Source organism: Pteronotus mesoamericanus, unplaced genomic scaffold (genome assembly GCF_021234165.1).
Source record: "Pteronotus mesoamericanus isolate MK-2021 breed Mesoamerican mustached bat unplaced genomic scaffold, CSHL_Meso_final contig_2, whole genome shotgun sequence".
NCBI lineage: Eukaryota > Metazoa > Chordata > Mammalia > Chiroptera > Mormoopidae > Pteronotus > Pteronotus mesoamericanus.
The window spans coordinates 31905218-31926678 of record NW_026555084.1 but is presented as its reverse complement, the minus strand read 5'-3'; positions in this window follow the sequence as shown (position 1 = coordinate 31926678).

Here is a 21461-nt window from a genome sequence, read left to right as displayed (position 1 = left end):
CCCAGAGAGGCTGCAGCCTGAGCGGCAGGGGCGCCACGCTGCCTGTGGTGACAGGCTCCCCTGCAGTGTGCCACTGTGGTCTAGTCACTCACTGAGTGAGGGACAGGCCAGAGCTCCACAGGGCTTCCCGGCCACACCCCCAGGATCGGCCACACCCACCTCCCCCGCAGGCCCCACCCTGCCCCCCGCGGAGAGGAACGCTGGTTTAATGAGCCACATTTGGGCCACTGAGTGGCCCTGTACCCTCCCCAGGAGCGCTGGGGACTACCCCAACGTCCCACCTGCTAACAGCATCACTCACTAGCCCAACCTCCTGTAGGCGCCGTAGGGTTTACCGGAAGGAAGGCAGGTGGGGGTCAGTGGGGCTGAGCAGGTAGATGCGTTAAAAACGCTTAGGACCATTGGGAGGGGGCTTGCACCTCTCTTCTGGGGCCAGCGCCCTGAGTGGGGCGGAGGAAGAAGCCACTGAGGCCCCCTTACCCCCGTGTCCTTCTCTGCAGCGCTCAGGTCCCTGTGGAAACCCTCCCCCGACTCCCACCCCAAAGCAGACGCCATCCTGCTGTGTATTCCTCTCCGGGACCCTGAGAAAGGCCAAGCCCATCATTTGGGGGGTGTCTTTCTTACCAGCTCCAAATGTCTGCTGTTCATTATGCTTGAAGGCACTTTTAGGAAAAAGGTTTTACAGCTGCCGAGGAAAGAGTAAGTAATGCAAGAGGGGAAAAGCACATTTAAGGAGTCCTTTCTGCAAATGCTGTGCACTGTCAGAAGCAGATAGATGACCCGCAATTACACGCCTGGATCCCCCCCAGCCTCGCCCAGTCCCTCCCGCCTGGTCTCCAAGCAATTTCAGACTTTTTGTACATCGAAAGCAGAGATTGTATACGATTTCTCTCTCCAGCAGAAGCGACTTTCAGGTGGGGGAGGAGGCCACGGTGTGTTTATTCTGGAACAAAGGCTGTTGGAGACAGGCCAGGTGCATGGCCCTCCCCCAGCCGCCCGCTCCAGCTCCCTCCCCAAATTCCAAGGCCCTCATTCTGGCTGCAGAGGGGAGGTGGGAGGGTGTGTGCCCAGCTCTCCCACTACCAGGAGCCAGGCCCAGGGCCACAGGTGTGGGGGGGTGCTATCTGGGTTCCCGTGCCTGCCACCCTGACAGAAACAGGTGGTGTCTATCAGTACGGGAACCAGGCCAACGTGGGCGGTCATAGGGCAGCCCCTCAACCCCGCAGGCCCCTCTAGTGCCTTCTCTCTTGGGAAAGAAGCAGGATTTAAGGTTTCCCACTTCAGAGAGAGGTCCCCTTATCAGCATCGCGGGGCATGGTGGGGGAGAACAAGGAAGCCGTGGGTGGAGTTAGAGCTGCAAGCAGTTGTGTGCACAGCCAGGCGGGGGGCCGCACCTGCAGGGGACACCCTCATGCTGTTCGCAGCTCCCTGTCGGCTCCTGTGGGTGAAGGAACAGTCTGGGCATCAGGGACAACCCAAAGCCCTGATGCGGAGAGTTCCCAAAGTCAGCCTTCAATAGTCACCTTCGGGATTTGGATCAAACCTATGTGTCACCTCTGCGCTCATATATATATATATATATTTTTTTTTTTTTAAGTTGATTTAGCTCTGTGGTTCCAAGAGCAAAACAAGGCTCAAGGGCAAAGAGGGACATCTGTCCCACCTCTGCCCCGTCACCCTGTGCCCCAGGCCGCCCACCTACCACAAAAGGCAGGCCTGTTTGCTACCAGTTTTTTGTCTGTCCTTCCAGAGCATCTTTATGGAATATAACAAATATAAAGATATATTCTTATGTTCCCTCTTTCTGTGCAAATTGTAACACATCCAGCAGGCTGCCCTGCACCTTACCTTCCCACTGGACACACGGCACAGGCGTTGCACTTTGTACCTGGGAGGCGGCACGTGTGCGCGGCACTTGCTGAACCACGACAGCAGGAGAACAAAAGCAGCTCAGGTGTCCAGCGAGCGGGGCCGGCTCGCCGAGCTATGGCCTGTGTCTGTACGTTGGAACACTCCGCTGTTTAAAGGAAAAAGAGGAGCAGGGAGCTGAGGGAGCTTTCTATGTCCCGACTAGCAAATGATCGCTGATCTCCAGGCCATGGGAACTGGGATGGTACCGGAGAAATTCCCAACAGCGGGGTTGTTGGGTCACGGGGTACGTGCATTTGCAATTTTGATAGCTATCGTCAAATCTTTTGTGGCTTCTAGATTTTTAAGTCACAATTTGAAAGATCTTTTCATTTACTTAATAGAGTGTTTTATATTGATACATTTTTACACTTAATAGATGTATTTTAAAAAACAGATACTAGTTATTAGTCATATCTAGATATTACTAGAATAAAAGGAAAAACGAAATTGAGAAAGGTAGTGGACAGGTTAGGGCCATCCAAAACAAGAGAACTGAGTGTACTTCAAAGCAATAGAAACGTATTTTGGCTGATATGAACAGAGAAAGGGCACTTATGAAGGGGATTTTGGCCCCAGACACCTTCTGGGAGGCCCAAGGAGCGTTCTTAAAGGCCAGGCAGCCAGGGAAAAGCCACCAAGACACCACTGCACTTGCCCTTGGCTTTGACATCCCACCCTGCCCAGCTGGGCCCTGGCTCCTGTCCTCACTGCCTCTGGAAGCCGGAGGAGGCTGCTGCCACCATCGTCCATTGATGCAGATTCTGGGATTCTGGGTGGTCTGCAGCTTTGTGACCCTGGCTAGTAGGGGTGGATGCAACTGATGGGGGATCCTGGAGGTGGGGGGCGGGGGGCGGCGCACAGAGCAAACATCTGGCATTTCAGCTTATACAGGGGAAACCTGGCCCCTCCTTGTCAGGAAGAATGTTCTAGTCTGCGTAACCAGAAAGAATGATGAGAGTCCACACCCAGAAGGACAGACCACACCCCTAAAGAGACAATGCTGCACAGGGGGGTGGGGGAGAGGCAGATGTGACAAAGCCGCACAGAGAGGAGGGCCTGGGGCTGTGAACCCACTGAGGACCCAGTGTGCCAGCCGGTGACAGGAACATGCGGGACAGCCAACCCAGAGGCCTGGGGGTTCCGGGAGCAGAGGGAAGGCTGAGCAGAAGGGCAGGAGGAGGGTCCAAGGTTGGCAAGGCTGGGAGGAGCCTGAGGAGGATTGAGGGTTGGACCCGGGATCTAAAAGGAGGACGAAGGTTTATAGGGAGAGGTGCTGAGCCTTAAGGGAAGGCAAGCAAAGGGGACTAAGCAGAGTGGGGGGGCGGGGCGCAGGGTCAGCCAAGGACAGGTAGAGCCAGGAGAAGGGGCGCAGAGTACGTACCCACACACTAGGCTGCAGGAGCACCTTTCTGAGCCCCGCAGAGAAGGCAAACCTGTCAGTAGGGTCCAACACGGGGCCTCCTGTGTCCTCTGCACTTCCCCTAAATTCACAGCGACACTGGGGCCCCACTTTGGGAAACCAGGATTGCATTTTCCCTGCACTCGAGCCTCTGTCACACCCATGAGGCAACAGCAGCGACACAGAATTGCAGTAGCTGAGGGTGCTCCGGTCCCCCAGCTCCATCCTCCTCCTCTTTGCTGCTCTTTCTGCTTGTGCTGATGCTGCTTGGAAGGTGGTGCCCCACGTACTTCCTCACAACAAGGCGGTGTCTTCAGTGAGGAGGGGAACGCTCTCCTCCCATACCCCCAACAGCCATGCACCCCAGGCTGTGTGTGAATTCTCCATTATTCATGGCTCACATGTTGGCAAAACACACAGGCCAGGGCTAGACCCAGCCCTGTTTCATCTGCAACTCCCAGCTCTCTCCATCCCTCATGATGCCTTCTGCATTTGATCAGCTGCAAATTTGCCTCTTCTTTCTTCAGGCAGAATCATATTGCCAGGAGCTCGGATGGCCCTTAGCGGCACAGACTGCCAAGGAAATTCTCTTTAAATAAAAAAATAAGAGGTCCCGAGAGCAATGAGCGAGACACCTCTAGGTGGAAATGTCACAAGCACATGAGACAACAGCTTGGGGCAGAGAACAAAGCGGCTTGATCCCACTGCGCAGGCAGGTGTGCAGGAGCAGAGGAGAGGCTGGGCCCGGGCTCTGCCCTATGTCTCGTGGTCCAGGCTCGGAAGTGGGTTGATGACAATACCTGGTGCTGACAGGGCTGCAGGGACACAGGCTACTGAGGCATTGCTGGGGACAGCGTGCGTTTCCGGGGACTTCCAGCTCCTGTGCGTTCTCTTACCCATTTGATCACTCAACAGCAATGATTGTATCAGGCCTCAGGGAGCCAGTGGCAGAGAATCCAGTTCGAACTTGGTCTACATGGGGCAACTATTGGCTCCTGTAACGGAAAAGTCAGGGGGTAGCAGCTGCTTCAGTTACTCCTTGATCCAGGGATTCCAAAATGTCTTCAAAATGTGTGTGTCCCTTCAACTGTACACATTGAAATGGCTAAGATGGTAAATGTTATGTGTATTTTACAACAATTTTTATTGAAGATTTTATTTAGTTATTTTTTTAGAGAGAGGGGAAGGGAGGGAGAAGGAGAGGGAGAGAAACATCAATCTGTGGTTGCCTCTTGCAGGCCCCAATCCTGGGACCTGGCCCGCAACCCAGGCCTGTGCCCTGACAGGGGATAGAACCGGCGATCTTTTGGTTTAGGGGATGATGCCCAACCCACTAAACTACACCAGTCAGGGCAATTTTTATGTAATTAAAAAACAAAAATTAAAAAAAAGAAAACAACCCCTGCGCTCCACGCCTCCTCCCACCTGCGGCGGGGCCTGTGGGTGGCCGCTGTGCCTGGAACGCCGTCCCTTCACATCGCTCGAGTCTCTGCTCCAACACCTTCCCAGACAGCCCGCTTCCCCAGCCGGGGCCGTCCAAAGCAGCCACCCTCCTCAGACCACTTGCTCTCACCCTTCGAAGCACTTGCCGCTTCTGGAAAATGTCCTGTTTATTCACTGGTTTACGCACGTGCTTAAATGTTGCTGAGACTGTTTCCCCCTGCTGGAATGTCCATGAGCTCTGTGAGGATGGGGACTTTGTCTTGTCCACGGACCTTCGCCCAGGCCCAGGGCCAGGCCCAGCATAGGGTGCAATGAGCAAACAGACGCCGAAAGAATACACGGAGGAATGCTCTCTCTGCTTCTCTTAATCCTACTCTCCTTGCACTGGCACCATTCTCAAGCGGGGACTCCCTGTACGGTGGGCTGCAGGCAGCCCCAGTGTCCCACCCTCAATATTACCTCATGGTCAATACTGCATCTTACAACGTGACGTCATCAACGCTGCATCTCCTCTGACCCCCACCCGCTGCATTCAGCGAGCGGGCAGAGCCTCGTGGGTCCCAGTGTTGAAACTCATTGGCTCTGACTCGGTCACGTGACCTCCCCCGTGCCAATCCCTGTGAGCAGGGCTGCAGTGCCCTGGTTGGCCAGGCTCGAAGCTCAGGTACAGGGACGCAGAGGCATCAGTACTGACCCTGCACGCGGGGGGGGCGGGGGGGGGGGGGGGGGGGGCAGGGAGCGCGGCTCCCCTGGGAAAATCAGTGAGCTGATGCCAGGACGGGTGTGGGGCCGCACACACCCCAGGCTGCAAGCGCCTCAGACACGCCAGGTTTTGCCCAGGCTCCAGAGGGTCCAAGATAAATAGCACTTCAGTAACCATTGGCTGAAAGAGGGCATGGGACACGGATCCCGTGGTCACAGGAGTGTTTGTGCCAAAGGAAGACAGCGCCATGGGGGCACCTGCGTCCCTCCTGTGAGCTGGGACCAGGTGAGTCCATTGCTGATGTGTTGAAATAGGCTTAAAGGTTGGGGATGTGCTTGACCCAGAGATTCCATGAGTTTACCCAAAAGGAGAAGTAAACTATATTGCGTGAGAATGGTTGTTGCAGCGTGTTGTTTTCTTTTTTGTGACAGGAAAAAAGAAAAAACTGGAAACAACCCAAATGTTCCCCAATAGGGAGCTGGTTAACTAAATTGTAAAACATCCACTTGATGAAATATTCTAGAGCCGTTAAAAATGATCGTTATGAAAACTACAGAGCAACAGGGGGAAAGGCATCTGTTCTCACGCACAGTGAGCAGCAGCACAGAATACAAAACGGTGCCCTGCGGTCGGGACACAGGCTCGTAGGAGGCAGTCGCTGCCCCCCGCATGCTCCTGGTCCCATTGCCGGGAGAGTCGTGAAAACAAGTAATAACTCCCTAAGTCTCGGGTGGGAAAGACAATGACAGAGGGGGAGGAACGACCCGGGGCTGAGAAAGCAGCCCGGGAAGTGGCCTTTGAGCTGGTTTGTGCCGGGAGCGAGTACAAGGACCGGAGCTGTGTGAACACGCGGGCACTTACTGCAAAGGCTGGAAGGCAACACGCGCAGGAAATGAAATGGAGTGCCAGGCAGAAGGGTGGGCCATTTTCCCTCTCCTTTTTCTAAAATTTCTTTCTTATTATATTGTTTTTACAGTAAAAGCCAGCAGAAAACTAAGCTCAGATAAGAGAGAATGATTTTCACTACCAACATTTGAGTCTATAAATCATACATGAGTTCATAAGTACTTTATTTCCTCAACAAAGGAGGGAAATGGGGAAATATTTGTTGAAGGTTTTGCATGTTGCCTGGCCCTGCGCTCTGCAGTGAAGGGATGGGGCACATTCTAGTGGGAAGAACGAAGTATACACATATGAAATAGTACATATTTTTAATGTTTAAGTAATGGCTTGAGGTGCCTTTGGTGGCCAAGGGCTTGGGCTCCGCTCTGTGGGTGCCAGGGAGCGCGAAGCTGGCCGAGACAGAGGAGCGTGCCCGGCCAGGGCAGAGGGAGATCTGCAGCCGGGCGGCCTGGCTTTGGGTACAGGGGCGCAGAGCGGGCCTTGCCTTCGGATGGGGAACGGGAGGTGGAGGGTCAAGAACCGGGAGAGTCAGGAGAGGGTCAGTCGAGGGAATGCGGTTGTGAAAAGTTTGCAGGTGGGGAAGGTCCCCTTTGGGGGCACTTCAGACGCCGCTGCAAAGGGGCCGAGTAGACCTGACAGCAGGGGGAGGACACGGCGTCACGCCAGAGACCTCGGCCTGACCCAGGCGTCCCACACGGGGCGGTATCACGCAGGGGCTTCGCTGACCAGCGCCCAAATCCCGCTGAGGTCGGGGCCAGGAAGGACAGAGCTGCCAGCGGCCACCAGGGCTTGCCTGGGATGCAGCACAGTCCCTGCTGCTACCCGCCCAGAAGACCCTCCTGCTGCCCAGCCTCTCTGCTCACTGGCCTGACCCAGGTCTCGGGTGAGGCGCACCTCTCTGGCTGGGCTTGGGACTCGGCCGAGCTGCGAGCGTCGACAGGTCTGTGTGTCTGGCACTTGCGGTGTCCCTGTGGCCGGGGGCCCAGGAAGTGAGGGTCTCCGGAAATCCAGGGGGGGTTCAGATGTGCAGCTGCTGCTCCTCTCGGTAGGAAGGCCGACTCTCGCCCCCCATCTGTAAGAGGGCGAGGGGGAGACTCGATGGCAGACTGAACACAGTCCCTCACTGCACTCCCTACCCGCCCCCACCAAAACTACAGAAGACGGCTCTGTAAAAGCTATGGCTCAAGGAAGGATGAAAAAGGAGGAGACGGCAGCAGCACGATCCTGGAAGCTGGAAACGGAGGGAGGGGCGGTGCCTGGCTGGGAGGTCCCGCGCAGACAGAACAGCCGTCTGGCTGGTTCTCTACAAGAGCCCCAAGTCTGTTCCTGCCCCAGAGCCTGCCCCAGGGACACCTGGAAAGGGGGATGAGTGACAGTCAAATGGAGAGACAGCAGAGCAAAACCTTTTGACAACCTGTGAGAATCTCATCCCGGCCTCCCTCCAAGCTGCTGGGGAGCGCACCTCCCTTCCCCGTGAGAGGTCCAGGGCGAGCTCTCTGGACTGGGGGAGGCGAGGCACCGCCGGAGCTCACGGCTGTCCTGAGGGGAGGGCGTACAGCACGCTGCGACGCCGACTGTGTTCTTCCCTGCTCAGCCCCAGAAGCCACCGGCCCAGGCGCCTTGCCCAGGCAGGAGACTGAAAAGGTTTCCCTGGGGAACCTGTCCAACCCCAAATAAAAGGCCTCAAGGTGCCGACACTGGTGGCCCCTCGACCGCACACTGATCCACCGAGGTCTCAGAGTTTCTGAGCAGCCATTAGGTAGTCAGTCATGATCTGGTGAAGCACAGGTCACCAGACATCTGAGGGACACCTGTCTCATAAAACAAAGACAACAAAAGCAGACACATAGAAAAACAGGGTAAGAAACGAGACCATGCAAGTGAAGCAAACCTTTCAAGACTATTATTAATACCCTCGGGAAGATAAGAGATTACATCCATTAAGCTCTAATAACAGGAACAGTCAGAGAATAGAGAATTAAAAGAGAGTTCTTGGAAATTAAAAGCGGAAAGAAGTGATTAAAGAATAGATGGATTAGAAGGCAAATATGAAGAAATTTCCCTGAAAACAGCCAAAATACAAAGAAATGGAAATAGGGGAAGAAACATAGGAACACTAAAAGGTCAATTCAAGAGATTCAATATCTGAGTAATGGGAGTTAGAGAAAGAAAATAGAGGGACAGTAATGAAATACTTCAAAGATTTTTCTCAGGAATGAAGGACACGCACCTTTGGAGAGAAATGACCTGAACCGTGGACTGTGGTGATGGAAAGACCCCGCACCAAAGCACGTTGCGACAACATTTCAGAAGCCTGGGGAAAAAAGAGTCTACAAGTTTCCAGAGACACTAGAAGACATGGAGTAACGCTCTTAAAATTCTGGAAAAACATTATTTTCAAACTGGATTCTATTCCCAGGTAAACTATTTCTCAAATGAGAGGACAGAACAAGATAGCCGCAGGCGCGCGGGCCCGCAAACGATTGCCCGCTCTTCTGCTCCTTCTCCACACTGGGGCAATGCGGTGGCGCGGGGCGGAGACAGTCAAAGAAAGAACAGGACATGAGGCGCGGGAGGAGCGCAAAGGAATCCCTAGGCTGGCGGAAACAAGGGCCCCCCAATACCTGGTGAGTCCCAGGCAGAGACTGGCGACAGCTTGAACACCTGTGGCCATGCGCAGCCCAGGGCATTCACAGGCCTCGTCGCCCATCCTCCCAAACACACAGGCGGGCACCTGGAAGCCTGAAGAGCTGCTCCTTCTAAAGGAAGCTGGGCTGCGGCTGACGCTGAGTGAGCCTGCGACCAAGTGCCTTCCTAAGCGAATGGCCGCACTGACGCTGGGCCTCCTGGAAGGTCCTTCTTACATCTGACCCATAGGCTACCGCCCAGAAAAAAAATGCAAATTAAGGATTACCCTCTGTCCGTGTGAGCAACTGTGAATGAACAAGCATTGTGCAGAGCAGTGAGCAAAAGTGAGTCTCCTGCCGCGGGTGGAGCATAAGCATAAAACGTATGAGTTCAGATTGTTCCAAGCGCTTTGGAAAAAAAAACCCAGGCTCATGGGGTTGATCGAGCCTGTGGTGGGGAAGTCAGGGCAGGCCTCTCTGAGGAGGAGACATTGGAGCTGAGACCTGCAAGATGCAGGCAGCTGCTTGTGCAAGGATCTTGAGGGAAAGACTGACAGGCACAGGAACGGCAAGTGCAAAGGCCCTGCGGTGGAATGAACTTGACATGTTGAAGACATGAGAGGGGGAGGACGAGAGCAGTAGGAGAGGGGGCGGGAGGGGGGACAGGTGGCCGGATCCAGTAGGGCTGCGGTGGCCGGGCTAAAGGGGGAGTTTTAAGCAGGGGGAGACCTTACACGGTGTCACTATCAATATCCCAGGATAGAGGTGGCCAACCGCCTTCGAACCTCCATTCCCCTTTCTGTCACTGCAGAGATCTGGGCAAAGGGCTGAGCAAAAAAACTAAAAACAAAAAACTGCCTGTCCCAGCTAGGTGTGGCCAATGCACTACATTCTGAAACGCAACGAAAAGTAAGCTCTTTGTTCTTCCCCTTCTTTCCTTCTGGCCTGACCTGACGACTGGAGGTCCAGCAGCCAGGCTTCACCGTGAGGTGCCCTCGGATGGCAGCCGCAAGCTAGGAAGGGGCATCAGACAAACAGAAGGGACCTGGGTCCCCAAGGACCGCAGCTGCGCTCATCAGCCCGAGACCGCCAACCTCCAGGCTTGTTTTCTGTGAGGAAATGAACCTGCGAGGGTCGGCTGCCGTCTTTCAGCTCACCCTGATTCCCGAGTCACCCCCAGGTGGGGCTGAGCTCCCGCACGGGCCCTTGGAATCCTGGGTGTTTGGAGGCGCTGAACTCTTGTCTGACCTTTTCCTCCATTCACACTCCGGCCACAGGCACCTTGAAGATCCACATACCTCCCGAATCGGAGCGTAAGAAGAGAAGAGCCTTTCGGGGGGAGGGGGCAGGGCTCCTGGGACAGGGCACCCACAGCCTTGCTGAAGGAGGGGACTCCGCATAGAGTCTTTCCTTTCCTGAGTGAAATGACAAGTGGTTTTTTATGTTTAAACCTTTGTATCCTGATCTCTTACTCGGCAACTGAAAGCCTTGGGCTATGTTTTTTACACACGGAGAATTCAGTCTCCAGAGCTGGAATATGAAGGCTCAGAGTTTCACCAGAATCACCTTGGAGGGGAGGGGGCGGCTCATTAGAAATGCAGGCTCCCAGGCCTGCACCCCTGAATCGGGGGGGCAGTAGCCTCCCTGCTTTCCTCCCCCACGTTTCCCACCTTCCAGACCGCTCGGGCTCCAAAGGCCCACATCCTTCCCACCCCTCCCCGCGTGCAAGCCATCAGCACGTGCTGCTGGCCCCGCCCCCGCCCAGCCAGGACTGTCCTGTCCCTCCTCCAAGGCCACCCCTGGCCCTGGCCACCCCCCTCAGTCTCCTGACTTTCTCTCACTCCATGCCCATTCACTTCCTTCCAAAAGAGCGCCTGGGTGGGTTTTTATAATCAGGACGAGGAATCCCCCAATTCCACTCACACCTTTGCTCCTCCGCTTCAGTCATTTCCTTTCCTTCCATCTCTAGAATGTTCTATGCCAGTTCCCACCTTGGGGACCTTGTCCCTCTGTCTGGCATGCTCTTCCCCCAGATTCTCATCATCTCTCAGGTCACAGCTTAAGCGTCACCCCGCTTCGCGGCCCCCCGGCGGTTTCCACACATTTCTCTGTTTTATATTCTATACAGCACCTCGTTCATGTATTGCTTCCCTGTCTAATGTCCTCTTCATTTCTCATGTGAGCGGGGAACTTAGTTGGCATGTCCCCCAGAACCCCCCGCACAGTGTCCAAGGGACACCTGGCACATAGTGGGCGCTTCATACATGTATGCTGAATGGATGCACAAGTGTGTGCAGCGCCTGCCCACTCGCTGTTCCACTTAATCCCTGCAGCTCAGAAAGACGCTGAGGCTGGAGGTGAGCGTCCAGCTGGCCCGGTGGCTGGGCCATGACCCGCATTCTCGTCCACGCTCCGAGGTTCACCATCTAACACACTCACCTCAAGCTCGTCGTCGGGGGGTGGGGAGAAAACCTGTGTTTTGTGGCTTCCCCCCTTCCTGAGCTCCAGACACTGGACCAGTGGCTGCTTCCCGGCCTTCCTTCCCCAGGAGGCAGCGCCCCGTGTTCTCAGCCCCTCCCTGTGTAGATGGATCCAGACTCACCAACAGTAGAGGGTTTTCTGAGCTGCTGCCCGGTGGGGGATCTGCCGGCCCCCTCTATTCAGATGCTTCTCCAACTCCTCCTGGTGCTAAATCATCCCTTCAAATTAGCAGGAATGCTAATTACCAATCCACCCACCACCCATTAGGCAGGAAATGTGTCTCCTGTGGAAGCTCCCCCAGACCCCAGGTCATCCCTCCTCACTCCTGGCTGGGGGTGGGGGGCGCTGCCAGGGTGCCTCTCGGTGGCTGCTGGTCCCTGTCTGCGCCCTCGCTCCTCCGGCCCCTGCCACCCCTGCGGGAAGGGCACACTCAGGTGCCCCAAGGGTTTGCGGTCCTGCCTCTCCACAGGTCTGCCGTGTGCTGCTGGGTTTTAAAGAAGACTTTAGGGCAGGAGCGTTTGTAAAGCAGTGAGAGCCAGAAATCCTTTACCTCAAGTTCAATCTTTTCACGTTTTACAATTTGATGAGAGCTTTTAAAATAGCCTGTGGGTGCCCTTGGCCCCGGCTTGTTCCCAGGCCTCCAGGGCTCCTGGCTGCCCAGCCCAGGACCTGGAAACCGCCTGGAATCTCAGTCTCCCAACAAGATGAGCTGTGAGGTTTCACAGGCTGCTCCCAAGACTGCCTTCGGGGAACGTGAAACTGATAGAAACCAGGCATGAAATGGCTCATCCTACACAATGTGTATAATAAATATTAGCTAACAACAACGGCAATAATAATAATTTTGCCAGCACCTTTCATATTGTCTAAGAAAGCATCAGAAGCACAATTATAGACTGGAGAAAAAGCAACATTTGGCTGCTTGAAAATAGCCTCCTTTGGCTCGTTAGCAGGGCGTGTGCCCGAGGGCAGCGAACGTTCTTTCAACTCAGGAATTTTTATTGCAGCAGCACTTAACATGTGCACCCAATTTCCGGAGACGTTTCCCCTAAGCTCCAAGGGCGCCCTGGACATCACAGTGTGGGTGGTAAAGCTCACTGTTCATGTACCCAGTGCACACTGATCATGCTCCTGTTACGCTCAGGCACTGCTCCCAATACTGTGAGACTCAGGAGGTAAAAAAAAAAAAACCAGCACACCCCTGCCTTTATGGGGCTTATTTAGTCTGCCTCTTGGAGATGGACAGGCAAACAAACAAAAGCCAAAAAATAATCACAGGTAAGTGCTATGGGAGAAAGGAAGGAAGGAAGGAAGGAAGGAAGGAAGGAAGGAAGGAAGGAAGGAAGGAAGGAAGGAAGGAAGGAGGGAAGGAAGGTTGTCATGGAGAAAGGCAGGGTAGGAGACAGCGGGCGACTTTCACTGGAGGCGCCCCCACAGGCCTCACACTGTCAAAGGCCGGCTGAACCAGCAGCTCCAGCATCCCTGCAACCTTGTTGGGAGTGAAGATTCCCACACCCCACGCAGACCTGCTGGACCAGGAGCTCTTGGGGTGCCCAGCAATCAGGGCTCGGCAAGCCCTCCTGTGATTGCGATGTGACACACGGGACAGGAGCTGGGACTTGAATGACAGAAAGTGATGAGCCTGAGGTATCAGGAAGAGGGCTTGTCAGAGGGACCGCGGAGCCATGGAGTCAGTGAGCTCGGGCCCCGGGAACAGGAGGCGAGATGGGGGCAGCTGGCAGGGGCCTTCGTACGAGCTGGGCCGTGACCTCGAGCCTTCCTCCGGGCCTCGCCTGGTGAGGCAGGAATACTCTGGATTCCACTGGCACCTCTTTCCTGGGCAAAGGGCAGGAACTGGCCTTTCACTCAGGCCCCGCCTCTCAGGAGCCGCCAGGTTTGATCCTGAGCCCAAAAGGACTGACCCATCATCTCTCTCCCCCGGTCTAGGATGGCAGCGAGGGTTGGAGGAGAGTCTCTGCTATTCCTATAAATAGAGAAATGAGTGTGGAGGTGAGAGAAGCAGTAACTGCTGAAGGAAAGGCTGGGAGGGCCCGAGAGAAAGAAGCCATGCTGGTGGGAGGGGACCACGGGCAGCGACTGAGGCGTAACCCAGGACAGACTCGGGTGCCCTCGCTCTCTTCCGGCGCTAGCTGGGAGACTTGAGGGGCCCCAGAGCCATAGGTCAAAACAGCTGGATGCTGGAGATGCAGGTGCCACGTCCCCCGCCCCCGCACCCCACCCTGCCGCGGGGACCAGGCGGGAGCAGCGCAGTGCGCAGCCACCGCTAACCCATCACCGGCTGCCCTGCAGGCCACACTGGTGACGCACACCCCGAGGGGACAGACGAACCCACTCGTGAGGACCCACTGGGGTGTTTCTCCTGCAGGTCAGTATGCAAGCCCTCCCAGTGGACCCTGCCGCAGCACGCAGGCCAGGCCAGCTTGCAGAAGAGCCCCCTGCTGTGGCTGGTGTCCCAGCAGCTCAATGCGAAGGCTGGAGGCCCGCAGACAAGGCAGACTGCCAAGTGGGGGTCCCGGCCCAGAAGGCGGAACACACATGAGAAGGGCTTGGTGAGCCGAGAAATCAGAGGAGCGCATGTGAACGCCACAAAGCCATTCGCTCTTTCCATTGTCAGTCTTTCCCTAGCACCTACTATGTCCTGGAGGCTGTTCTAGGCCCTGAGGGTCCCCTATCTGGGGACAAGATAGAGTGCCTGCTCCCCTAGAACTTCCCACTGGAAAGGGATGACATAGTGACAAGCATGTTAATGAATAGGGACATTTCAGACCGTGAGTAGTGCTGGAACACATGGTGACGTTTATGGTGGGGGCTGCTTAAGGGTGGCTGGCCTCTCAGAGGACTGCGGAGGAGCTGAGAGAATTACAGGAATGCCCCTGTCAGAGGGAACAGCAAGCACAAAGACCCTCGCGGCAGGGATACCAGGGCCCCTCACAGCAATGGAGGTACGTGTGGCACAGCGTCGGAGCAGGTGGCGCAGGCTGTCTTTCCCCCAGAATAAGCCCGAGTGCTCACTAGGCGGGGTTTCTCCGCTCCCCGAGCGCTGGTTAGGAAAGAGACCAAATAGAGTCAGACTGGTATTTGCAGGTCTCTGGAGCCCACGTTTGGGGAAGGGTGTGTGGGTGTCTAAAGCCAGGGGCTGTCCGGCCAGCCAGTGGTGGGCAAAGGCCCCAACCCCATCCTGCGCCAGACGTGGGACCTGGGAACACTGCCTCGCATCTCTGGGCCTTCATCTCCTCGCCCCTATCTTGTTTAAATGCATGTAATTCCTGAAAGTACTATTTGTGAAGCACTGGCGTAGGTAGCTGCTCCATCCACAGGCGCTCTGGTTGCAACATCAAATTTCCAGCTACCCTGTTTGCTCTGCAGGGTTTAATAAGCACCTGCTAACCACAGAGGGAAGATACCACGATCGCCATCCCCGAGTTCTACACGCGGAGGGGAGGTGTGTCCGGAGAACGACGGCGCAGAGGAACGCAGGACCCGCACCGTCACTGCAGGCTGCCGCCCTGCCTGGCCAGCTTCCAGGCCTCCTCTCTCTTCTGGAAACAGCATGGGGGGCGGGTCAGGTGGGGCCCCCTCCCTTAGTTGCAGGGGCCCAGGGACGCAGGCACGAGCGGTCCGAGGGGGGCGGGGCCCGCGGGGGGCGGCCCCACCCCACCTCAGTGATTGGTCAGGGGTGGGCCAATGAGAATGACCTGGGGCTTCGGCTGAACACTGGGCAAAGCCGAGGGATGAGGGACTGACTGCTGGGGCCATCCCGCTGCCACTGCCTGGGAAGCACCTCCTGAGAATGAAATCGCATAGAGGAGAGGAAAGCAGAGCTGAGAGACGGGGAGAGAGACCAAATACTGATGGCAGTCAGAGTCCCTGGAACCACCGGGCCTAACGCCAGCAGCACTGTCTCTGGACTTCGCAATTATGGGAGACAATTCCTTTTTGGCTCATGCCAGTTTTAATTGGGTTTCTGTCACTTGCAACCAAATAATCCCGACTGATACAGAGGGTTTCTACAGACGGACAGAGCGGGGCTTCTGCTAATGGTTTTGGGTCAATGGTTAGGGAGAGATAAGGGTATGTATCGAGGAAAGGTGAGAAATGAGATCGAGTGGTGGTGTGAACTGTGTTGCTTCTCCCGCGTCCATTTCCTCCCCTCCCCCTTCCTCAGAGAATCCCAAATTTCCCAGCCACCATTTGGGTAGAATCAAGCCCACACGCAGCTGCAGGGTGAGGCCAGGTTAGCTGAGTCGATCAGTATTTCCCGTTGCATAATGACAGGTTAATTAATAAAGGAGCACATGACCCATGTCAACAGGAACAGGGCCAATGAAATTCAGTTCTGGGAATCTTTCCCACTGGGCATGATGAATAAGGAGGCAGGTGGCCTTGGGAGCTCCTGGCTGAGAGAGCCTGCCGAGAGCGGAGCCTGTTCCAAGGCAGATCCAAGATGCGCACGGACTGGTTGCCTCGGTGGAGTCCCGGACCGAGCCGCACCTGAAGCAGAAACTGTTTGGCTACAGGAGCCGGTGAAGTGCCTTTGGGCCGAAGCCAGTTTGGTTCAGTGTAAAAACGAATCTTCTTCTCCGCCCCCAACGGGGCCCATCTCCTGCCATCCGCCTCCCCGTCCTCCCTGGTTGTGCCTCTCGGCCACCAGGAAAGTAGTTCTCTTCTCTCAAGTTCTCAGACCACCGAGACTCCTGAAGGGGCCAGGGGCAGAGGGAAGCCCATCTGCCATGTCAGCCCAAGCCCCCGACTCTCGGGGAAAGGGAATAACTCACCCGGGTCCTCTCCCGCCCTCCCTCCGGCCCAGTCTGGGCAAGGACAGCCATCAATCCCACTTACCAGGCGTCTTATTCTATCCTTTATCTGGCTGTCTCAGGTGTCACTCCGCATCCTTAACATAGAGTTATGAGAGATTGAGAGCTCGGGCCTGGGCCGGCTGAAGGATTCACGGGTCCGAGGCCGCCCATTCATCAGGGATAGATATCAGTGGCTTTGGGGGCTGGGGCAGAATATGATTGACTGGGCCTGGGAATGGTGGCTTTGCTGTCAGCAACCAGAAATATCAAAGTCACGAAGAGGAAGGTGGCAGTAAGAGTGGTCACGTTTGGTAAGAAGAGCCCCACATTCCTGGGAAGACGTCCCAGGACCCCAGGTGCGCGGGAGACTGGGTCCAGGAGCCGTAGCCGCGTCTGGCAGCCGACAGGCAGCTCCCCCAGCAATTGTGCAGCTCTCCAGGAAGGGGGACCCTGAAGGGCAAGGAGCCCAACTTGCCCCAAAGCAATCCAAAAGACCTTTGAAAACTTGTATCAAACCATGTCTTACCCTGCTTAAAATCCCCCAAAAGGTGCTCCATTACAGTTAAAATAAAATCCCAGCTTCTGGCCTCCACTCTCAAAACCCTCCATAACGCAGCCCCAGCCCACCTTGCCTACCACACTCTAGGCCCCCAGACTCTGCCCGTTCCTCAAACACTCAGGATTATTTCTGCCTCAGGACTTTTGCACTCGCTGTCTCGCTGCCTGTCGCACTCCTGCGGGGTCTTGCGTGGCTGGGCCTCTGCAGTCCGCTCCGGAGCCTCCCTCTGTTGCATGGCCACACTCTCTTCATAGTGCTCAGCACTGGCTGAAGTGCCCTTCTTCCTTTCCTCGAGCAGAAGCAACTAGAATTCTGGTCCCTGAGGGCAGGCTCTGCCTGCTTCCGCCACTGCGGTGTCCCATCTGTTGCTGGACATCACAGGCCCTTGGTAAATGTATTAGGTTGGCCAAAAAGTTCATGTGGGTTTTTTCCCATAAAATAAAAGACACATTTTTCATTTTCACCAATAATTTTATTAATTTGGGTGATTTGTATATGTCGGCTATCTCCTGCATGGTATAACATTGATTGTTCTCAATTAATGTCTCGATATGATCACTATCAACTTCCACTGGTATACCCGACCATGGAGCATCGTCCAGCAAGAAATCTCCAGCGTGAAACTTTGCAAACCACTTTTGATATGTTCGATCAGTCACAGCACCTTCTCCATACATGGCACAAATCTTTCTTTGCTTTTCAGTTGCATTTTTACCTTTCTTGAAATGATAAAGCATAATATACCAAGAATGTTGCTTATTGTCTTCCATCTTCAATATTAAAATGGCTACCAATTTTCAGTAATTTTGATAAGTTTTTTTAAAAAAATACACGCTGATATGACAGCTGTCACAATACAATCTAATAAAATTGTTTCAAATGAAGTTAAAGACAACGAAGTGCCACTAAGAGCCATCTTTCAGAAAAAACCCAAATGGACTTTCTGGCCAACGCAATATATTAAAGCAAATAAACTGCTGCTCAGCCGCGACCCCCAGAGCACAGCCCTCAGCCCAGGCAGGTTAGAAAAGGGACCGCGCTGGACAGGGGTCCTCTGGCCACGGTGCTGAAGGCTCCGTGGGGCATCGCTGCTGTGGCTTCTCCAAGAGATAGGGAAGAAGGCTGTCCATTCTGGGAAGAATGACTGCTTTGTGTCGCCAGTAGGTTGCCATGGGAACACCTTGCTGTGCAGGAAAAAAAAACCTTAAAGTTCAAGATGTGGCGATATGAAGTGATTGCAGGAGTCGATGAAGTATTGACCAGCATCTGTGGGGCCCTCGGCCACGGGCAGGGAAGGACTTTGGGGTCACCGTCACCCGCGCTCAGCTTCACCTTGCAACTCCTTTCTTTGTCCCTGCATGTCCAGCTTCAGCTGTCCCTGGCCAGCTCCCATCCGGGAGGCCAGAGCACAGGAGAGGCGCAGAGCTGAAGGGAGCCGAGGTCACCGTGAAGTCACCAGGGCACCTGCGCCTGGCAGGGCAGCGGCCCCGGAAGTCACAGCTGAGGGGCCACAGTGCGCAAGCGTGGAGCACTTCCAGTACGTGCGTCGGCCTCGGGGCGGAGACGCGGCCTTCGGACCCCTGGGCTGGGGAGCTGCCTCGTCGCGCAGCCCAGAAGGAGTCGTCCTCACGATCTCCATTTTGCAGATGAGGAAACCAAGGCTCAGAGAGGCTGCAGAGAACTTTTCAAAATTCCCACCTAGTAAGAGGTCACTCCAGGATTTTACCCCGGGAAATCCCAATCCAGAACTGAAGCTCTTAACCATGCCACTACCGCAGAAGTCTAAAGATGACGCGGGAGCCCCCGTTTATTGGATGGCTGGGGGCGGGGGGCGCCAGGCGTCCTATGAAGCGTGCATGTCCGTTAGAGCGGCCGGGGAAGCCAGGGGCTGCGGCGGCAAAGGCATCCGCCCAAGCAGGAGGGTTTGGACCCGCGTGCCTGTCCAGAGCCCAAGTTCATTCTCCCACGTCAGCGGGGACCGGGACCTGCAGCGCCATGGAAGACCCCCCAGCCGGGCCGCCCTGGCGTGCAGGAGGGATTGCTAACCCCTGCCCCGCACTGGCCAAGCCCAAAGTTCAGGAAAAGGCAATGACCCCTTTCTCCAAACCCGCCACGCTGGGGCTCGAGGCGGGCACCAAGGTTGCCTGATAACCTGACAGCTACAGATGTCCCCGGGGTGCGACCACAGCCCTGAGGGATGGCACCCGCCACTGCTCGCCCTTACTGTCTCTGAGCCCGGCTTCCCCTCATCAGATGCGTGGATTAACTCTCCCCGCCCCCGCTCAGAGTCAGGGGCCGGTGAGGCTGGGTGTGGCGCACACCCTACCTGCCACACGGCAAGTGTGGAGGCTGCAGGGCAGGCGAGCCCGCTGTTGAGAAATCAGATAAATTAGAGTTAATTCTAGCCATTGGGAGGCTTCCTCTCTTCATCGCCCTCCAACCGGATTCTCTTAAAAGCATTTCAAATGGATATTAAATTATAAAATTTTAATTTAAATGTTGTTTTCTTGGGATGTGACAACTGCACTCATGGCTTAGAGCCGAAGAGCTATGCCAGGGGCAAAACCAGCCGAGGCCAGGGGTCGCCCCGGCTTGCTGCGGGACACGCTCCCCCAGCTCTGCCTTCATCCGTCACCAGCGGACACGCAGCAGAGCTGGGGGGCTCGGGTGGGCTGAGCTGGGGACCCATAGTTCTTTTAGGCCATGTTCTGGCATCTTCCCTCCCCAAAATGCCTCTTTCTCCCAGGCAGCCTGGCAAGAAAAGGCATGAGACTTCCTGACAGAGGGAAGGCCAGACACCCTTCCAGATTCCAGGAAACAAAGGAGAATTTTCTTGGCGATCCCCCAATTTCCTCTCTGATATTGCCGCCTTCACCCCACACGTCCAGATTGTCAAAGCTCCAACGAACCTAGCAACCCCTACGTATTGTCATTAGTCAGCTATTGCTGCAATGATGCCATATAACAAACAACCTTAATGCCTCAGTGACTTAAAACCACAATCATTTTTCTTTATTTTTCTTGTCCAGCCCGAGGGTCAGCAGGGTGGCTCTGCCTCTGGGACCAGCAGCTCCCCAAGGTGTGTTCTCATGGTGCTGGAAGCACAAGAGGCCGTGCAAACCCCACTCCCAGATGTAGGGCCTCTGCCCACGTCATTTCCCCTAACATTCCATCACCAAGGTGAGTCATGCGGCCAAGGCCCACATCGGTGTCCTCAGCCCATTCAAGTGGGAGCCACTGCAAAATCAGGTGGCACCCTAAAGTCTACGCTTGTATGTTAAATAAATGGCAAAAGAACAACAACAGGAAAAGAGCCCTGGCTGGTGTGGCTCAGTGCATTGAGTGCCAGACTGCGAACCAGGGGGTCACCGGTTCAATTCCCAGGCAGGGCACATGCCTGGGTTGCAGGCCAGGTCCCCAGTGGGGGGCGCGCGTGAGAGGCAACCACATATTGCTGTTTCTCTCCTCTCTTTATCCCTCCCTTCCCCTCTGTCGAGAAAGAAATAAAAAAAAATTTTTTTAAAGAACAAAAAAACCCAGACACATGGCAGAGGGTGGGGCTGTATAATTGCATTATGGGGAGGGCGTGGTTACAAACAGGATGAGCCCCTTAGGTCGGTCTCTGTCTTCAGCCCACTTTCCTTCGGGAGGGCTCATCCGTCCCCACCTGGAGCACTTTGAGTAGGGCCGACCCCATTATCACCTCTGGGGGACAACCTGACAACCCATCCCGCCAAGGATAAGCATGTGACTGAATTCAGGCCAATGGAGTCGCTGAGTCCCAGGAGAGAATCCAGAAAGTTCCTCCCTTTCTCACTGGAAAGGACAAAGAAACATGGAGTTTGCGGAGCTCCTGGCCACCAACGTGTGATCCTGAGGGACCCGACCTTAGGATGATGCTGTGGAAAACGGTGCAGAGGGCAGGAAAGAAATCAGACCCCCGGGAGCTGACTCCGCTGGATCAAGCATTACCTGAAACCTGCCCTACCACTTGACTTTTGACTTACAGAAGCATATACACTCCTATTTTTGTTTAAGCCAGTATGAGTCTTGTCCTCCATCATTTGCAGCCCAGAGATTCCTCAGTGACAGAGATGCTGTTGGTGAGGAGACAGAGGAGAGAAGTGAGGTTCGCATCCCCCCGCCGCACCACTGAACAGGCCCGGGACGCTGGCCCTGAGAGCGTCATGGGGGTGGGTCAGCTCTGCCCGGGGCATTCAGAGCCAGCCAGTCCCCCGGCACCTCACTGCCTCCACCGTGGGCCTCCAGCACCCAAAGTCACCCTCCTCATCCAGACCCGTTCACTTTCTTGATCTAGCCTCTGGTCCCAAAGCCCTGGGAGTCTGGAGCTGCTGCCTCATACATCAAAGATGCTTTTGCCTGGAGGGAAAAATGTAGGTCATTTTTTAATGCGTGTGGCTATCTTTGAGCAACTCTGAATGCCAGGCGTGGAGCTGGGGAGGCAGGACTAGATAAATGAGATTGGTCTCGGGGAGGGGGGAGCCGCCTGCATCTGCCTACTCTCCCCGCCCAGGGTGGGAGAGACGGGCGGGGGAATCGGGGGGCGGATTGGGGGGGCGCCGGAAGAGGGGCTGCAAGGGGTGTTCCTACCCTCCAC